Source organism: Hevea brasiliensis, chromosome 7 (genome assembly GCF_030052815.1).
Source record: "Hevea brasiliensis isolate MT/VB/25A 57/8 chromosome 7, ASM3005281v1, whole genome shotgun sequence".
In the NCBI taxonomy this organism is placed as follows: domain Eukaryota; kingdom Viridiplantae; phylum Streptophyta; class Magnoliopsida; order Malpighiales; family Euphorbiaceae; genus Hevea; species Hevea brasiliensis.
Genome location: NC_079499.1, coordinates 104102942 through 104111463, shown reverse-complemented (window position 1 = coordinate 104111463; position 8522 = coordinate 104102942). Strand labels below are relative to the sequence as shown.

The 8522-nt window shown below is 45.1% G+C and overlaps 1 long non-coding RNA gene across 1 annotated transcript; it reads right to left on the bottom strand.

Annotated features, from left to right (window-relative positions):
* Nucleotides 1-209: 209 nt before the first annotated feature.
* Nucleotides 210-1310, bottom strand: LOC131181598 (uncharacterized). Its single transcript, XR_009150134.1, has 2 exons — nucleotides 954-1310; nucleotides 210-377 (listed from the first exon to the last, which is right to left on the bottom strand). It is a non-coding gene; the product is annotated as an uncharacterized LOC131181598 (long non-coding RNA).
* Nucleotides 1311-8522: the final 7212 nt, after the last annotated feature.

The window sequence follows — 8522 nt, the reverse complement described above, 5'->3', positions numbered from 1 at the left end:
CTAAGGCCCATTTGGGCCCAATATCAAGAAAACAAACGGACAGAGTCCGGCCATAAAATGGACTTTCCAACGGGGAGTTTTCGACTCACCCGACCTGTAAACACAATAAACAATCCATTGGGGAGCTCAGCTCACCCTCCACATACTCATCAACATAATAATAAATGGGAGCTCAGCTCCCTCATCCAATCCATCAAACAGACTTAAAATATTTAAGTTTACAGGTCCAACATGATAAAAATATTACAGACCAAATTCAAATAAATACTGCTAACACATGCGGAAATTCTAGGAGTAATTAAAATTACACAAACATGGATAAACAACCTGCGAAGGATAAAAGCAGGTTAACCCAGAATAAAATATCCTCCTGTGGCCTGTAAAAATTTTTGAACAGGAGTGAGCGTTCGACTCAGAGAGTAAAATATCAATCTTAACTATAATCTCTATAACTATCTGAAACTAATGCAACCTGTAGAGTGAAATGCAACATTAACATCATATTCACATCATAGCATCAAAAAGGTAATTTGGAGCACTCACGCACCCTGTAGCATCAATCATAATATATTGGGAGCTGATCCTGTGCATGACTCTCTTAAATCCAACACAGTGCGTGAAGAACTCAAGCGGACTTTCGCTTAATAAACCAAATCGAGGGTCCCAGCGAAGAACTCAAGCCGTGACTACCCCTCGAAGGAACGGGTCCCAGCGAAGAACTCAAGCCGTGACTACCCCGTCCTATCCATAGTCCACACCACATCACACGCACGCCAACGCACGCACACTGCTCCAAATTACCACAACAACACTCATGGCACATTAACAGTTATGAATGCAACATAAATCGTGCCTAGAGTTTAACTACATAAATATATGCATATAAGTGATGCATGGGCATGCTGAACATATAATAATATCGAAATTACAATTAAAATTAATATTTTACTCACAGACTTGACGACAAATTACTGTGGCGGCTGGGCGGAGGAAGAAGGCTGTCCCGGCTCACCTGACAATTACATTACATCTAATTAATACAATCTGACTCAATACAAACAAAGAAAAAGACCAATTACGTCCTAAGTCGTGCCGAAAATCCGGCAGAGTCTCCCCTATACCTAGGACCTACCCAACCTGCAAAAGGGCTAAAAACGCACTTCTATATTCACAATCCATATATCAACAGTTCAATCATATCACACAGCCCCTCCTGGGCCCATCAAATCAATTATCCATCACAATACGCAAAATTTCAATTTAGTCCTTATTATTGATCATTTTTGCAAAAACTGCCCAAACAAGCTCTAAAAATTATAAAACTTTCCACCGAGGTCCAAAGCAATATTACTAATCTATTTCAAAAAGAAGCGTAATTTTCTAAGCTACCACGAATATTTCTGGATTTTTAATCCTCTTTAAGCACTAGTACATTAAGAAAAACACAGGTTCGGCTTTACCTTTGCCGATTCGGCCCTCGGGGACGCGCTCGGGACGACGGCCAATGGGGGGGGTAGGCAAAATCGCGGCCCACTTCGGAGACTTTTCCAGAACGGTGCATGCAGTCGAAATTTGCGCATCCGGTCAATCGTCCGAATTTCCGCGAATTGAGAATACCTACACGAAGCCCATAACACGGGGTTAGTACATAAAATTTTCAGAATTTTCTAAGCTCATTTAATGCTCGGAAAAACACTGCGAAGTTCCGTGGGACCCACCGACACACGTTGTCGGAAAAATTTGAAATTAATATCCCGAAGCTCTCGTCGAGTGGAGCGTCTTGGTAGCCTCGGTTTTCGTGGATTCACGGTTTTCGAGAAATCTAGCCCAAAAGTCGAAATGGGCTAAAATCTTCCCGAGCTAAAATCGGACAATCCGCTCGATGGATTTCGGCGTTCTTGGTGTCTATGGAAAGCTCTCACCGAGTAGATGGTTTTGGACACAAGACCGGTCCAATCGGTGACCGGATCGGCCGGATTGGCCGAGGAAGCTGAAGCGGCGCGGTGCGCGCAGGGGGAGAATCGCGCGTTCGGCCGCTACTGGCCGACTACCGGGAGGCGGCGCCGCAGGGAGGACGCAGGAGGCAGGCCGGCGGCAGGGGAGGGAGGAGAGAGAAAGAGAGAGAGAAGGGGAGGCGTCGCGCTGGAGGAAGAGAAAGAAAGAGAAGAGACCGGTCCGATTCGACCGGTCCGATCCGTCCGATTCGATTCGGCCGGTTCGATTCGAATACAAAATTTTGAATTTTTATCACCGGGACCGAAAACGAGGTCCAAAATTCGAAAAAATTCGAAAACTCGAGAAAATACGTAGACTCCAAATATATTTTTAGTTTTGCCACGTGGTCTTTAAATTAATTTTTAAAAATAATCAAAGTTTATATTTTCAAAAAATCGAAGCCGATTTTTAAAATCCGAAAAATCTCAAAAAAATTTCCTAAAATTTAAATAAAATTAAAATACCAAAAATACCCATAATTAATAAAATTTTGGGGTGTTACATGCTTCCCCCCTTACATAAAATTCTTCCTCGAATTTTTTACAAAAGGCAGAATAAATTACATGATTATACATTGTAAAAGTAAGTGTACTTGCTAAGCATGTCCTGCTCGACTCCCAGTGCACTCTTCCACCGATCGACTCCTCCACAAAACCTTAACCATAGGGATCTGTTTTGATCTCAGCTGTTTCACTTGGTAGTCCACTATGGCTACAGGCTGCTCCTCAAATGTCAAGTTCTCTTTTAGCTCTATCACATCCTTCTGCAGTAAATGAGAAGTATCTTGAATTTATTTCATTAGCATTGAGATGTGAAACACTGGATGAACGTGAAAAAGGTTGTGTGGTAGCTCCAACCGTAGAGCAATCGCTCCAACTCTATCAAGAACCTCAAAAGGTCCGATATACCGAGGTGCCAACTTGCCCTTCTTTCCAAATCTCATGACTCCCTTCATTGGAGATACCTTCAGAATACATAGTCGCCATCGCAAACTCCACATCCTCCGTCTGGGTCCGTGCATAACTCTTACGCCATCTTGAAAGTTGTCTTGCCGTTCCCTGATTAAAGGAACTACCTCTGAAGTGTACTGCACTAGGTCTACATCATGCACCTTCGCTTCCCCCATTTCTGTCCAACACAGAGGAGACCTACACTTTCTTCCATATAGTGCCTCATAGGGTGCCATCCCTATGCTGGAGTGATAACTGTTGTTGTAGGCAAACTCCACCAAAGCTAGCTGCTCATCCCATTGACCTCCAAAATCCAAGACACTCATGCGGAGCATGTCTTCCAGTGTTTGGATTGTCCTTTCGGACTGTCCGTCTGTCTGAGGGTGGAAGGCTGTACTGAAGTTCAATTGTGTGCCAAGTGCCTCCTGCAACTTTCTCCAAAACCGAGAAGTGAACTGGGGCCCTCTGTCAGATATTATGGAAGCCGGAACTCCATGCAATCTGACTATTTCTCGAATGTAGAGCCGGGCATACTGTGCCACAGAGTATGTAGTCTTTACAGGTAAGAAGTGAGCTGATTTGGTCAGACGGTCTACAATTACCCATATCGAGTCATATCCTCGCGTGGTACGAGGCAACCCCGTCACAAAATCCATAGTGATCATTTCCCACTTCCATTCTGGGATAGGGAGCTCTTGCAGCTTCCCTGACGGTCTCTGGTGTTCAAACTTCACCTTCTGACAAGTCAAGCACTTGGACACAAAGTCTGCTATGTCTCTCTTCATGCCATTCCACCAATAGCTATCTTTCACATCATGGTACATTTTGGTGGAACCTGGGTGGATACTGTACAGTGTGTAGTGTGCCTCTTGCATGATTTCATTCCTGAGATTGTCCACATCGGGCACACATATTCTAGAACCTTGCACTAGGGCGCCATCATTGGCAAATCTAAACTCACCACCTTCACCTTGCTGTACTCTTTCTATAATCTTCATCAATTGTTGGTCTCTGTGCTGGGAAACTCTAACTCTGTCCCTCAAGTCTGGCCTCACTGAAAAGTGAGCCAACAATACCCCCTCATCTGAAAGATCTAGGATTAAACCTTGATCCATCAACTCATGTACCTCCTGAATCAATGGTCTCTTCTCTACTGAAATGTGCGCCAAACTGCCAGAAGATTTCCTACTCAAAGCATCTGCCACAAAATTTGCCTTCACATGGTGGTACTGGATGGTGCAATCATAGTCCTTCGTAAGCTCCATCCATCTCCTCTGTCTCAAGTTTAAGTCCCTCTGTTGGAAGATGTACTTCAAACTCTTGTGGTCGGTGTATATCTCGCACACTTCACCATACAGGTAGTGTCTCCAGATTTTTAGTGCAAAGACTACAGCCGCCATTTCCAAATCATGGGTGGGGTAGTTCTGCTCATGCCTCTTCAGCTGCCTTGAAGCATAAGCCACTACCTTTCCATTCTGCATCAAAACACACCCTAGGCCAACTCTGGAGGCGTCACAATACACGGTGTATCCTTCACCACTCACAGGTAGTGTCAACACAGGGGCAGTGGTTAGACACTCCTTGAGCTTCTGGAAACTCTCCTCACAGTCATCTGTCCAAATGAATGGAACATTCTTCCTGGTCAACTTAGTTAGGGGAGCCGCTATCCTGGAGAAATCTTGTACAAAACGCCTATAGTAGCCAGCTAAACCTAGAAAACTTCGCACCTCAGTGACTGTTGTAGGCCTAAGCCAATCAGTTACAGCTTCAATTTTCTTGGGATCCACTTGAATACCGTCTCTAGAAACCACGTGTCCCAAGAATGAGATGCTTTCTAGCCAAAATTCACATTTTGAAAATTTGGCGTATAGCTGGTGCTCCCTCAACGTCTGCAACACCATCCTCAAGTGCCACACGTGTTCTTCCTCGGTTCGAGAGTATACCAGAATGTCATCTATGAATACGATGACAAAACGGTCCAAAAATGGCTTGAACACCCTGTTCATCAAGTCCATGAAGGCTGCTGGTGCATTAGTGAGTCCAAAAGACATCACCAAGAACTCATAATGACCATATCTTGTCCTGAAAGCCGTTTTGGACACGTCCTCATCTGATTCTCAACTGATGGTAGCCTGATCGCAGGTCTATCTTGGAAAAGAATCTAGCCCCTTGGAGCTGATCAAATAGATCATCGATCCGAGGACGTGGATACTTGTTCTTCATACGATCACTTTGTTCAAATTGCCTATAGTCAATACACAACCTCAACGACCCATCCTTCTTTCTCACGAATAGAACAGGAGCACCCCAGGGTGAAGTGCTCGGACGTATGAAACCCTTGTCCAAAAGCTCCTGTAGTTGCTCCTTCAGCTCTTTCAATTCCGCTGGTGCCATCCTGTAAGGTGGCATGGATATGGGGTTTGTACCCAGAATAACATCAATGCAGAACTCTATTCCCCTTTCTGGTGGCAACCCTGGAAGCTCTTCAGGGAAGACATCCATGAATTCTCTGACAACAGGAACATTTTCCATATTGACACCTTCTACAGATGTATCTCTCACCAATGCCAAATACCCTTGGCATCCACGCCTCAACATTTTTCTGGCACTAATTGCTGACACCAAATTATATGGAGCCACGCTCCTGTCACCATCAAAGCTAAACTCTTCCACACCAGGTATGTGGAAGTATACCTTTGTTCTGCAGGTCTAAGGTGGCATAATGAGTTGCCAACCAGTCCATCCCCAGGATTACATCGAAATCCATTACTGGTAGAGGAACCAAGTCTGCTGGGAGGATCTTTCCATCCACTACCACTGGGCTACCCGGAAATACCATGTCTACATCTATGTTGTCACTAAGTGGGGTAGCTACTGACAAAGGGCACTCTAAAGTTGTAGGGTTTCTACCCAACCTCATGGCAAACACAGGGAGACAAATGAGTGCGTAGCACCCGGATCTATCAAAACACGAGCCTCATAAGAATGGACGGAAGAATACACGCCACAATCGCATTTGAAGCTTGAGCATCCAGGAGGGACACGGTGAAAACCCGAGCTTGACCCAAACCCTGAGTGGCAGAACCATGAGACGGACTTCTACCTCATGATCTGACTCCAAATCCACGCCCCTTGTCCTCGGCCTGGCCACCGAATCGATCGCCGCCATGTTGGAAGCACCCGGATACAATTGTCGAGGAACATTTGCAACAGAACCCTGTGACCCCATCTGTGGCTCACTGAAAACGGGGCAGTCTCTAGCAAAGTGACCCGGTTGGCCACACCTGAAGCATACTCCTGACCCCATCAAACAAGGTCCTGAATGTCCTCTTCCACACTGTGGACACGGTGCCAAAGAGGATCCTGAGCCGCACCGTAATCGCTGTACTGAATCGTGACCACCGCTGATCCGCACTGGTGCAATCCTCGTGGTTTGTGTCTAAAACCACTTTTCTTGTTCCTACTCTTTCCTCTGTAATTACTCTGGCCACCACTATCCGAGTACCCATGGAAGGGACACCGAGGAACCCTCTCGCCTGCTTTTCTTTGCTCTTCATTTGTCATCCACAAAGATAACTGATCTCAATCTGTCTAGCTCGATCAACCACCACATCAAAAGACTGATCAGACATCATGGCCAGGTTTGCATATCTCTTGTCAAGCCCCTTTAGGAATCTTTTCACCTTCATCTTTTCTGTAGCTACTGCTGCAGGGGCATATCTGCTCAATTCCAGAAATTCTGTAGCATATTCATCTACAGACCTGCCATTCTGTCTTAAGGCCTCAAAGGCCCACTGCTTCTGATCTCTGAAGCTTTCTGGCACAAACCGATTAATAAAAAGTTCCACAAACTGAGCCCATGTCAAACCCTCCATCCGGGGTAACACGTAGTCATTCATCCATTGTCTAGGCATAGGCCCCATGACGTGCTGCATACACTCTATCAATCTTCTATCACCAATCAGACTGCTCATGCCGCATGCGAGAATCCAAACACCGATATGCATCGTCTGACACCTCATAGGTAGCAGGCACCAACTTCTTGAAATTTATAACTGCTTGTAAGATTCCTCTCTTGGTGCGCGATCTTTGCTTTGTGAAGGGTGGACCATATCTCGCGCCATCATGTCGATGGTTCTCTGCACCGGCTAGAGTAGCGCCATGGGGTCCATGGGACCTGTGCCATGAAAGATCGTTTCGAGCGTGGTAGTCGCTTCTACTTGAGCAGACTCTAGGCCTCCTACCCCGCCTCCTGGGCGGCGCCATCCTGTCCGACACCTCGTCAGCACATCCGCTCCAGTGCGATGGCAGCTCTTACGCTTCTACGCATTTTCACGAAATTCAGAAAGATTAGCCCACAAAATTCAAAATCGCACATTACACACTCTATAGACTCATATTTATACATAACATATGGAGCGAAACTAGAAGCAAAGATGACAATGCAAGTCGAATGTGGACCCTATATTTCCGCATGTGACTCCTAGTAGACTCTTCCCGACACTTTAGACAACAGTCCCTAAGAATCTGGAGCCTAAGCTCTGATACCACATTTGTCACGACCCAACCTATGGGCCGGACAAGACTAGGACTGGCCACCTAAAGCCCCGAGGCCCGTAGTAAGCCTTAACTATTCATTAACCCAACTCTAAGGCCCATTTGGGCCCAATATCAAGAAAACAAACGGACAGAGTCCGCCATAAATGGACTTTCCAACGGGGAGTTTTCGACTCACCCGACCAGAAACACAATAAACAATCCATTGGGGAGCCTACTCACCCTCCACATACTCATCAACATAATAATAAATGGGAGCTCAGCTCCCTCATCCAATCCATCAAACAGACTTAAAAAATTTAAGTTTAAAGGTCCAACATGATAAAAATATTACAGACCAAATTCAAATAAATAATGCTAACACATGCGGAAATTCTAGGAGTAATTAAAAATACACAAACATGGATAAACAACTGCGAAGGATAAAAGCGAGTTAACCTGAATAAAATATCCTCCCGTGGCTGTAAAATTTTTGAACAGAGTGAGCGTTAGACTCAGAGAGTAAAATATCAATCTTAACTATAATCTCTATAACTATCTGAAACTAATGCAACTGTAGAGTGAAATGCAACATCAACATCATATTCACATCATAGCATCAAAAAGGTAATTTGGAGCACTCACGCACTTCGTAGCATCAATCATAATATATTGGGAGCCGATCCTGCATGCCTCTCTTAAATCCAACCTGGTGCCAGCGAAGAACTCAAGCCGGACTTTCGCTTAATAAACCAAATCGAGGGTCCCAGCGAAGAACTCAAGCCGTGACTACCCCTCGAAGGAACGGGTCCCAGCGAAGAACTCAAGCCGTGACTACCCCGTCCTATCCATAGTCCACACCACATCACACGCACGCCATCGCACGCACACCGCTGCTCCAAATTACCACAACAACACTCATGGCACATTAACAGTTATGAATGCAACATAAATCGTGCCTAGAGTTTAACTACATAAATATATGCATATAAGTGATGCATGGGCATGCTGAACATATAATAATATCGAAATTACAATTAA